This window comes from Microcebus murinus, chromosome 13 (genome assembly GCF_040939455.1).
Source record: "Microcebus murinus isolate Inina chromosome 13, M.murinus_Inina_mat1.0, whole genome shotgun sequence".
NCBI classification, from domain to species: domain Eukaryota; kingdom Metazoa; phylum Chordata; class Mammalia; order Primates; family Cheirogaleidae; genus Microcebus; species Microcebus murinus.
Window position 1 is genome coordinate 47024718 of NC_134116.1, and position 13233 is coordinate 47037950.

The window sequence follows — 13233 nt, forward strand, 5'->3', positions numbered from 1 at the left end:
TCACAAGATAACTATTACATTCATAAACATTATTACTAACAATGTTATTATTATGCAAATTAATCTTAAAGCCATGAAAATATGCAAATAATCAATAATGACTATGGTTGAAATGTGAATTGAGGTCAGGATCCTGGCAGAGTAGCATTCAAAGAATGTGATAAAAAATATATTTGGGTAGAAGATCATCCAAGTGCCTTCCAATGAATTTTGATACTTCCATTCAAGGATGAGTGTATCATTTTACATTTGGAAAACATTTGTTTTTTGTAGCCTAGCTGTAGGAGGAGTTCATCAGCCAAACCTCCAGAATTGAAACTACCTTTGCCTTTCACAATAAATCCCTGCTAGAAATGAAACTTTAATAAAGTAGACAAACCACAATAACTATGTTTCTGTTGCTGGGTTTTACCTCAATCATATTGATTATATTTTGTAATCATTGTAGTACTCTCTCATTGTATAATTTCACAAACCCACAAATGTAATTTGAATCCTCATTCTAAAGATATAATCATCTGTTATCCATAAAATACCATATTTAATTCATTAAATAAGCATTTATTGAAAGACTATTTTGTGACATGCTCTATACTAAAGCTTACCTTTTAAAAGATCAATATTGTCCAACCTCTGTTTTGAATGTGGATAACTTAAAAGAATATCATTTCTACATGTATCAAAAAATACTAAACTATTTGAAAATTTGTAAGTTCTCTTGAACCCACAAAAGAAATAGAATATTGACACAATAACTGACCAAAACGTTAATGAAAAATGGTTAATTTTATGGAAAAATCAAGTGTAAGTGCTTACATTCTTAAAGAAGGGATGGCTGGATAGTGGGGGAAAAAATTTAGCTACAATTGTAATGATTTGCTAAAGGATAGACTAGTGGAACAACATAAAAATGCTGGGGGATGCTGTCCTAAACTGGAAAGTATACTTTTTGCAGACTCACAAAAAAAAAAAAAAAAAAAATGGGGGGAGGTAAAGACAACAGTACTAAGAAAGAACATTTTTTGTGCAGGCCTAAGGGAAGGTCTCAGCTCCTGCTTGAGACCAACACGAGCATTTCTCTCCTGTCATCCTTAGTGGGAGAAAGCCTTAAACTGCTAAGGAAATGGCAAGAAACTATTTTGATTTTATGACTTTAGTGAAAACCCATTGCACCTGAAGAAAAGATGAAGGGGGAAACCAAAATGATCTCTCTATCCATAGCAGAAGGGGAGGGATATATCCTGAAATCAGATAAACAGGTGGAGCAATAAGAGAAATCACAAAGAAAGTGCCACAATTCATAGTCGGAGACAGAGTGCCTGACTCAGACCCAGGGAGAGTGAGGAGTGAGAACAATAAGGAACACTTCCCTTGCCCACTCTGCAACTACCAGAATAACAAGCATCAAGTATCAAGGAACTACAATGTACTTCTATAAGATGGGAAAGATTTAAGGTGCTACCTTAAGAAACTGGAAAAAGAATAGCAAGATAAAGTGAAAGCAAGTGGAAGAAAGGGTCACTGAAGATAAGAAGAGAAATCAATAATACTGAGAATAAATAATTAAATGAATAAATAAAGACAATCAAAAAAATCTGTTTTTTTGGAAAAAGATCAACAAAATTGATGAATTTTCAGAGAGATTGACCTAAGAAATTTAAAGCTGAAGAAAATAAAAAGTACACATAATTTGAATAAATGAGGCAAAATCACAGAACACATATATGAAAAGAATATTAATAAAAAAACTTCAAACAACTCTAAATTTATAAATGCAAAACTTCTATAAAATGAGAAAAATTCTTTCAAATATACCAGCTACTGAATAATTAAATAACCTAAATATTTTATATCTTTCAAGTTATTGAATTTTTAGCTAACAACTTTCTAACAAAGAAAACTCCAGATGGCTTTCCTAGTGAATTATACCAGGAAGACAATATCAATTTAATACAAATTCTTCCAGAACATGGGTACGAAAGAATGTTTGCCAGTTTATTTCATGGTGCCAGAATTACAGTGGTAGCAAAGTCAAGCAAAGACAGTACAAAAAACCAAACTACCAAGCAATAAACTTCAAAACATAGGTGAAAAGCATCCAAAAAAAAAAAGTCAAACTAGAAATCCATTAATATTTCATTTTAATATTAAAAATGATATGTTGTTTCCAGTGAGGTTTATCTGGCGCATGCAAAACTGATTTGACAATAGAAAATCAGTGAAAAGTAACCATGTTAACCAAATAAAGGAGAAATACTATATTATCATTTTATTAGATGCAAAGGAAAAAAATTGACAAAACAGTAATTGACAAACAGCATTCATGTTGAAAGCTCCAGTACACTAGCAATAGAATGACGCTCCTACATAGTGCTAATGAATGTAGACAAAATATCATACTTAATGGTGAAAGACTGAATGTTGTCTCCTGATGGTTGTCCATCTCTGAGCACAGACCTGTTAATGTTCTCCTTTTCCCCCAGCAGACTGAAAAGTGGAGAAAACATTCTCTCTCATTTGAAAAACTAAATTCTCAAGAAACAGCAGTTAGACAGCACAATGCAAAACTATAGCACAATGGAAAAAAGGTAAATAATGGCTGTCTGTAACAAGAGTCACAATATCCAAAAAACTAGTCCTAGCTAAAAGTTTTGTCTTACAGCTAAATTTTAGAAAATATCTTTTTTTTCTTGTTTTTTTCTTTTTTTGAGACAGAGTCTCACTTTGTTGCCCAGGCTAGAGTGAGTGCCATGGCGTCAGCCTAGCTCACAGCAACCTCAAACTCCTGGGCTCAAGCAATCCTACTGCCTCAGCCTCCCGAGTAGCTGGGACTACAGGCATGCACCACCATGCCTGGCTAATTTTTTGTATATACATTAGTTGGCCAATTAATTTCTTTCTATTTATAGTAGAGATGGGTCTCACTCTTTCTCAGGCTGGTTTGGAACTCCTGATGTCGAAGAATGAGCCTGCCTCTGCCTCCCAGAGTGCTAGGATTACAGGCGTGACCCACCGTACCTGGCCAGAAAATAACTTTTAATAAAAAGGTAAGAAGTGGCTCTTACTGCCCTTGCTCTTCTGGACCCTGAGCAGAGATCTATGAGTCTGAGTGATAAAAAGTTTATCTTTGCTACTTGGTCACAGTTCCCATGATTCAGATGCAGTTTTCAGGGTGAGACAGGATCTCTGCCATACCACCCTCCTTGCCAAAACTCTTGGCAGGAAAATTTTCCCTCTTAAATCTTGGGTCTAGTGTTTGGGTGCCTGCAAGTTAAATGACAATAGACAGATTAACAGAAGAAAAAAAACATTTATCTATGTGTGTAGGGCCATACACATAGGAATACACAGGGATGTGTGAATTGCTGAATAGCCGGATATTTAAGGCTTATTGTATTCTAAACTTAGCAAAAAGAGTAGGAGTTTAGGGCTTCCATGGAAAAGTATAGATGGTTCTATTGGTCTTTTTTGATGCTGACAGACAGCTGAATTTGCATTTCCTCATACCAAGGGCCCATCTTCCCAATCAGAAAATCCCAGGAGGAGGGTCCATGCCAACTGTACATATATATATATATATATTTTAGACAAGAATCTCACTCTGTTGCCCAGGCCACAGTGCTGTGGCATCAGTCTAGCTCACAGAGACCTCAAACTCCTGGGCTCAAGCAATCCTTCTGCCTCAGTCTCCTGAGTAGCTGGACCTACAGGCACATCCCACTGTGCCTGGCTAATTTTTCTACTTTTAGTAGAGATGGAGTCTTGCTCTTTCTTGCTCAGGCTGGTCTTGAACTGCTGAGCTCAAGGGATCCTCCCATCTTGGCCTCCCACGGTGCTAGGATTACAGGCGTGAACCACCATGCCCAGCCTCAGCTATATTTTTGAGAGACTTAGTTTATGTTTAGATAATATTTCTTTCTCTAACTGATGATTGTTCAGATATTTTCAGTTTGAACTAATTTTCATACTCCTTTGGTGGGCTATTAATCCCTTCAAAGGCAAAGGTGTTTATTCCTACAGCTCGTATTTTACACCTTACTGGAGATACAGCCAGGGCAATAAGGTAAGAAATAGAAATAAAAGCACACACATTGGAAAGAAAGAAAAACTGCCTCTTTTCTCAGATTCTGTGAATGTACATAAAAACATGAAAAGAAGCTATACAAATCTTATAGAACTAAGAAATGAGTTTAGCAAAGTTGCAAGACACGAGACCAGTGTATCTAAAAAGTCAATCATATTTCTATATAATAGTAATTATGATCTGAGAACAAAATAGATGCCCCTTTATCAACTAAGATGGGCCCTAAGGTTAAGGAAACAAAAATTACCTATGTGTTGAGGGTTCAGGGCATAATTGGTATGGCGAATTTCTAAATTCCTGTAACAATTCCTATAGGAATTTAGAAATTTTATAAGAGAAGACCGTAGGACTATAAGAAAAACCACACCCTTGCTAAACTCCCTAACAATAAAAGGTATCAGGCTGGTTTACAATGCAGAGTGCTACAACTCTGGTTGGAGAGAGGACCAGACTTACATTCTTTCTTGATCAGCTACTGAGGACCTTAAGCCTGTTTCAGCCAGTTTATAGAGTGGGCAAAAACTGTCTTTGTGTTTTATAGTTCACGTTTTGAGGTAAACAGCCAAATTTCACCTCATTTTATTGCTAACACCATTCCTCAACATGAACATAAGATGTATGTTGTATATGCTGCATACATGTTTACCCATTGCTCATGTGCCAGGCTCCCCTCATAAATATATGTAGCTTTTCCCCAAGCCTGCTGATTATGTATGATAGCAGATACTATGAGGCATAAAACCTAACTTTTCCTTCCCCTATTAGAAGAGAGAGCACTTGCAGTCCCTTCTGGAGACTATCTCTTCCCAGTTTATAAACTAATATGGCCAATATAGCTCTCCTTTCTACTATTTAGCCAAACCGGTGGTCGTTTGCACAACAAAATTTAAAAGTAAAACTTAAATGTTGGCCAAGTATTATATTAATAACATCAAAACAATAAAATAATTGAATACAAAACTTATAAAATATAAGAAACTTCTATCTGTACACTAAAAACTTTTAAAACATTGATAAAAGAAATCACAGGTGACCTAAATAAATAGTGAGATAAAGAATGTTATTGGATCAGAACATTCCTTATTTCTAAGATTCCAATTGTCTAAAAATGGGTTTATAGGTTCAACACCATTATATTAAAATCCTAGAAGATTTTTTTTCTATAAATTTACAAGCTGATCTAAAAATGTATATGAAAAGAAATAAAATGAAGAGGTCAAAGAATGAGTATAAATCATAGTTGGAAGACTTAAGCTTCATGATTTCCAGGCAAAATAAAAAACTGTATTAGTCGAGGCAGCATGGTTTTGGATAAAGGATAGACAAATAGACCAATGGAACAGAACAGAGTTCAGAAATAGAGCCATACATATTTGGTCAACTGATATGGAAAATGAGAAAGGTCATTCAATCAAGACCAGACAGCCTTTTAAACAGATTGTGCTGAAGCAATTGAGTATGCATACAAAAATAACTTCAATTCTAATTTTATACAGTATAGCAAAATTAACTTTTGAACTTAACTCCAAAAACTAATACTATAAAACTTATAGATGAAAATATATCAGAAAATCTTTATAACTTAGGGTAGGCCAAGATTTCTTATGTATTACACGAAAAGCATAACTTTTGCTTTTCTTTTTCTTTTTTTTTTTTTTCCTATACTAGGCTTTGTCAAAATTAAGGTCTTCTGTTCTATTATAAATACTCTTAAGGGGATGAAAATATAATCCAAGGATTTAGAGTAAATATTTGTGAATTACATAATTGGTGAAAGAGTTGTTTCAAGAATATACAAAGAACTCTCAAAACTTAAGAAAATGAACAATTCAATTTTTAAAAATCAGCAAGATATTTTAGTTTTCATTTCATCTAAGATACATGCATGGTAAATATGCATAGAGAAAGATACTTATCATTATTAATTTAAAAAAAATGCAAATTAAAATAACAATGATATACTATTAAACAGATAGAATTGCTAAAAATCTTATCAATAGCAAATGCTCTCAAGGGGACAGTACAGGAAATCTCATACATTATTGATGGTAACACAAAATGGTGTAGCCACCTTAGAAAAATGTTTTTTAGTTTATTACAAAGTTGAACAAAAACTCACCATATAACCCAGCAAACAAACCTCCAGGTATTTATCCAGGTAATTGAAAAAGTACATTCACACAAAAGCTAGTACATGAATAGTTACAGAGACTTTATTTTTAATTTATAAAATATGAAAAACATACTCCTAACAGAGGAAAGGACAAATATACTATGGTATGTCTGTACAATAAGAATCACTCAACTTTAAAAAGTAACAATCTTTTGATACTTGCCACAACAAGAATTAATTACAAATGTATTACAAAAAGTAAGTGAAACCAGACTCAAGGATGACATATATATAGTATTTTATTTCATGTATATAATGTTCTTGGAAGGGTTAAATTATAGAAACAGAAAACAAATCAGTTGATTTCTGGAGCTGGTTTTTAGTAATGAATTGATAACAGTGGGGCTTGAAGAATTTTTTATGTCATTGAAGTATTATTTGCCTTGGTTATGGTAACTACTTGACTAAATTTTTGTCAAAACTTATAGAACTGTTCTCTAAAAAATTAAATTTCAACTGAAATAAATTATATCTTATTTCAAAAATTGAAACAAATTAATTGATGAAAAAACCAATGAATAAAACACAATTTCCGATGTTTGAAGTGTTTTCAGTATTAAATTTTAATTGAAATAAATTATGTCTTATTTAAAAAGTTGAAACAATCAATTGATGAAGAAAATCAATGAATAAACTTAATTTCCAATGTTTAACATCTTTACAGTAACAGTAGAGACATATCTTGAAAAATAACAAAATATATCTAATGCAATTATCAACCCCCATAGTATGCTGAAATTAAAAAAAAAACTGTTGAATTTATTAGGCAAGCAAATAAGAGGACTGCCTATTTCAACCACAAATTTGAGTAGAAATACTCCCTGTGGAAAGGAACCACAGGAGGAGATAAATGATTCGTACAGTTTAGCTGAGCAGGGCAAATGCATTAGCAGAGAAAGAGAAATATAACACAACATAGCATGAGATTTTTGTAAGGGGAGGTTCAGTTTTGTTCTAAATTCAGACTATGGGTCACAGAATTGCAAGACAGAAACCTTGGGAGTTAGGCAGGAACAAGACCATGTACTTTTTATTTTATTAAGGTTTTATTAAGGTTTTTTAAACATTTTTTCTGTAAATAATGGAAAGTCATCAAAAGAACATAAATATAAAATTACATGATTACATATTCTTTTGAGAATAATTATTCTTACTCTCTTTTTTATCTTTTCTTCCTTTTATCCTTTGTTTTACATATATTTATCAGTATTGATTATGTTTAAGGTTAAAGTAGTAAACAATGTAATAGAATAGGCCCTTTCTCTAATGAGATTATGCTGCAAAGCAAGTGACAGAACATATATTTGATAATAGTAATATAATACAGCATGAAATACTTTCAGGTAATGATATATATAAAACCGAATAAAGGGATAGAAGGAATAATAGAATTTAAAGATTTCTCTTTTTTTCTTAATTAGTTTATCACCAAAGACCTCCTTGCAATATGATATACGAGACAGAAAAAAATAATCATGTGAATGCTGTGGGAAAAAACCTTTTAGGCAGAGAAAATAAATTCCAGAGGCACTGAGGCCAAATTGTGCTTGACCTGTTAGAGGAACAGAAAGAATAGTAGATCAAAATGAGCTGAGAGAATAATGGTAAGAAGTAAGTTTGAAGAGCTTTTTCAAGACCATGGCAAAGGCTTTACATCTCTAGTGGGCAGAATTTTAGGATGGTCTCCAAGCAAGATTCCTATCTTTTTATGTACTTGCTCTATCTAGTCCCTACCCTTTATGTATGAGTAGGACCTGTAAATATAGTGGATACCACTGCCATGATTATGTTACGTTATATGAAAAAAGTGAAGGGATTTTTTGGAGATAAAATTAAAGCCCCTAATGTTGACAGTGAGTTCATCAAAAGAGAGATACTCCTTGAAGGACCGGATCTAATCAGTCTAGCCTTTTTATAAGAGGATCTGGGAGGAGGAAACTTGAAGTAGCAGAGACCTTCTCTTGGTAGCATTGAAGAAACAAGCTGCTATGAGTTCTACAGCTACAAGGAAATGACTTTAACCCACAGTTGTGTGATTTGGGATGAGTTTGAAAGAGTCATGTGAGTCTCACTGAGCCCTGGCCAACACGTTGATGTAGCCTTGTGAGATATCGAGCAGAGAATCTCACTAAACTATGTCTGGAGTCTTGGAACACAACTGCGAAATAATAAGTGATTGCTGTGTTAAGGCACTGAATTTATAATAATTTGATATGCAGCAATAGAAAACTAATACCATGTCAATGTCTGATGAAAAGTCACAGCAGGGTTATAAAGTAGGAGTGGTACTATGAGAATTCTTCTGATTTAGTAAGCATAAAGGTAGAAATAGTAAGATTTCTGATGATTTAAATGTGAGGAGTGAAAAATGAGGGAAATTCAAGCCAACCTCAAATGAATGCTGTTGCCTTCTACTGAAATGAGGAAAACTGGGGTAAACAAGGAGTTTTGTTGAGTTGTAGAATGAAGAATTCGGTTCTATACTGTTACATTTGGTGTACCACTTAGACATCCAATTAGATAGATGTTGAGTAGACATTTGTAAATGTAATTGTGGCACTTTAGGAGAACAAGTTAAAAAATTAAAATGAGAATCTCTAGCAAATGGGAGATAATTTAAAATAATGAAAGAGGATAAGATTACCTAGGATGTGAGAGAATACTGAAAGGAGTCTATGATCAAAGTTCAAAATCACGAGAACATTTAGAAGTGAGTAAGGGGAGGAGGAACCATTGACAAAGATTGAGAAGGAACATGTGAGGAGGTAGAGGGATACCGGGAGTATATATTTTCCCTGCAGTGAATAAAAAAATGCATTTAAAGAAGAAAGGGTAATCAACCATGTCAAATGCTTTCAAGAAATTAAATAACATGAAGACAATCAACAAATCATTAAAACTGGCAAGATGGAGCTCACTGGGCTGTGGTAGTGCAGAGATGAAATATTCACTTCTGATTATTTACATGCTGTCAGTGGAAAATTTCTGAGTTAATCATCTAAAAGTGTGATGCCTGTTGAAGGTTAGGAGAAAGAAGAAAGCATGAATTAGTCATCTTAGAGAATGAGACAGTAAATTGACTAAGAAGCAGTATATTATCTAAGATTGTCAGGCAGTGCTATATTGGGCTGTTTCATTTTAAGAACTGAATAAATAGAAACTTTGGTGACAAATCTGTGTTTTAGTTCTATTCTTATTATTGTGGGGGAAAATGATCCAAGTAATTGAAGCCTTTTATAAGTGGAAGAATTTTATTCAAAGGCCATGGATCATAGCTGTTGTATTTCTTACATCCTAATATTTTCTTCAATGTAGAGGGACAACTATCAGTGTAAAACTTCTGGGCTCTGCTTGCTCACACACTCTGTCCCAAGGCAGCAGCTATGGTGATTTTAGAAGGACAGAAAGGAAATCCTTGCTATACTCTTGACTCTTCCTTCTCCCCTTTTTGTGGGAACTGGCATTCCTGAGAAACCATATGTCCTTCATTACCTTTGTGTCATGAGCTTAGAGCTTAAGTTTTCCAGAATTGCTGAAATAAGTTAAATTTTCTGTCTAATTCTGAGGTTCAGTATTTTGAACCCACTTGTCTGCACTATGTTATCTTTTCTAGTATTTATCAGATAATGTAGATCGCCATGTGTTTTTTCCTTTAGTATTTTTAATTGACCCAAAGCTTGGTTGAGGAAGATTGGACAATTTACAGTGTTCCCTTAAATCACAAAGTACAAAAGGGAAAGAATAGAACAAGCAGGAAGAAGACTGAGAAAGACATTAGTGTATAGACAATTTTTCTAATGATATAAAAATCTGCAGTGCACGATAGCGACAGGTGTGTGGGTAGAGATGGTGAAACCTAGAGTGATAGGGTAACAAACTTGATTATGTTTAAAACACTCCATTTTTAAGGAGTTTCTTTCCATTTATTTAGATCTTCTTTTTCTTTCAACAATGATTTGTAGATTTCAAGGTACAAGCTGTGCCCTTTTTTGTTAAATTTATTCCTAAGTATTTTATTATTTTTGCTGTTATTATCAACGGATTTTTTTCTTATTTTTATTTTAAGAAGTAGCGTTGATTGTTGTGTATCAATCTTATATTCTGCTGTGGAAGAAAAATATAACCTTATACACCGTTGGTGGGAATGTAAATTAGTACAGCTATTATAGAAAACAGTAAAGTACAACCACGAGTAAGATGTCCAGCGTTTGGGGGATGGACATGCTTGAAGCTCTTGGCTTGGGAAATGTACGTAACCTTAACACTTGTACCCCCATAATACGCTAAAATAAACAAAATAAAATAAAATAAAAATAATAGAACTACCATATAATCCAGTAATCTCACTATTGGGAATATATCCAATGAAATGAAAATTAGTTTGTTGAATAGATATCTGCAATACTGTGTTCATTGCAGCATTATTCACAATAGCCAAGATATGGAAACAACCAAGTATCCATTGACAGATGATTGGATAGAGAAAATGTGTTACATATATATATGTTTATTTATTTATACACTCCCACACAATGTAATATTATTCAGGCTTTAAAAGGAAAGAAAATCCTGTCATTTATGACAACATGGATGCACTTGAAGGACATTATGGTAAGAGAGATAAGCCAGTCACAAGACGACAAATACTATATGATCACTTGTATGTGAAATCTAAAAATGTTGAACTCATAGACACGGACTAGAATAGTGGTTGCCAGGGGCTGGAGGTATGGCTATGGGAAGATGTTGGTCAAAGAGTACAAAGTTATAATCAGACAGGAAAAATAAGTTTGATGGATTTATTATACAGCATAGTGACTATAGTTAATAACAATGTATTGTATACTTAGAAATTGCTAAAAAAGTAGATTTTAAATGTTCTTACCACAGAAAACAATAAGTATGTGAGGTAATAGACATATTAATTAGCTTTATTAAACTATTTCACAATGTACACATACATCAAAATACCATGTTTTATATATATATATATTTTTATTTGTCAATTATACCTTAATTAAAAAAAACATGCCTTATGTGCTGCCACATTGTTGAACTTGTTTATTAGTATGTGCAATTTTGAAAACTTATCACTTTAAGAATAAATTTTATCATTTAATTGAACCCAAGAACAGATTATATTATAAAAGGAATTTTATTGATATTCTTTTAGATAGTATCTTGCAACTGACATTTGAAATTATACCAATCGGGGTTCAAAAAAGGAGTGCCCTTACACACACACACACACACACACACACACACACACACACACACTTACCAGTCTCTGGTCTCTGTAAAGTCACTTTGTATCTGATGCTAGGACTTAAAGTCTACAAGGCAGGCAGGTGGGAGGAGAAACATCATAGGAGAAAAGCATGAACCTAGGAGGATGGATTTATACCCAAGTCAGTCTCTCACCAACTCCGAATTGATGATGGTGGATGGTGGTGTCCTTTGATGGAGGGGCTGGAGCTCTTCATCACGGAGCTGAACACGTGACCTGGCCTATGACTCATAGAAGCTGAAGGAGTTTCTAGGAAAAAATGGAGCAGCTGCAGGCCCAGAGGTGCCACTGAGGTGAGCCTGGGTTTAAGTCACAGCACACATGAACAAGCACCTGGTGACCATGTGCTGACCTTCCAAGTGATGCTTCACTTTTGGTTTCACTTTCACTTCTAATCTCATATGAAATATTTCTGTGGTATCCTCTAACCTGAAACCTACAGGGAAGAGAATTTTGAGCAAGGATGTCAGTCTATCCAATTTGACACATTACAAGCCGCTTCAGTGGTAACATTGAAAGTTATTTTTTAAGAGCAAACACATTAAAGCAAAATTTTAGGGCCTTAAGGACATTGAATAAATTGTGCCAAAACTATTTTGAAGAAATTTAGAACAAGTTGACATATCTGCTACATAAACTTAACCCTTAGAATTACTCAGCATATTACTTACCTTTGAGCAAGACAAAAATAAATAATATTTCCAAAGATGTTTTCTATCCTGTAGTATAATCTGCCTATTCTAACTAAATAGTTCTAAACTCTGGTCCTTATTTAGTTTGAAAATCTGGAACCATGTGGCTGAAATATACATTCTAATAGTGTGAGCTTCTGGTGATCTTGAATATTTAAAGTTTCCATTATTCACAATAGGAACTTTTATAAAACCAACCAAACAAACAAAGATGTTGTGAGGCCTTAGAACAAGAATTAATTTAAAATTTTCAAAACAAAGGAGGAAAAACCACAATGTTTGCTTTTTATTTTTCATGTCTAAACATACAGTTTTCTGGTATAGCATTATGTCTTTTTTCCCTAACACCAGCAAACTTGTTTGGACATAGAGATATGTCACTCCTGATGTAGCTTATGAATCATTCCCTTTTCCCCAGGATTATGAAATTTTGAATTGGCTTAGGAAATGTGTCTTACAGAAATGTGGTCACTTCTGAGTTAACTGTATTTATTTCAAAAGACAAACTATAATCCATATTTCTTAATCTTAATAAGTGAACCACTTCTTTTTTAAATCTTTTCTCTTATACATTGATAAATGGGTGAGTCGTAATCAAATTTAAATAATTTTCATTAAACTTTATTAATTTATTTAAATTACATCTGTGTATAATTTGTGTAGAGAAATACAAATATCTAACATCATTGCAAAGCAAAACTCCCAAATATACTCTGCACTGGATATGTTTAAATTATAAATTGCCAAATTGTAGATTCTTTGATAGTGCCAACTAAAAGTATAACTAGATAAAGATCATTTAATTTCTTAGCAATGTTAATTGAGCACAAAATATAGCTATAATGCAGTATTGACATTAATATTAACATGCCTATGTATGTTTGTCAAACACTATTTAAACATATATTTCAGTATCATACATTCTCTATTTTTTATTTGACATGTTAATATTTTATTATGAATTATTAATCAGTTATACTATATTTAATCAGTGTTA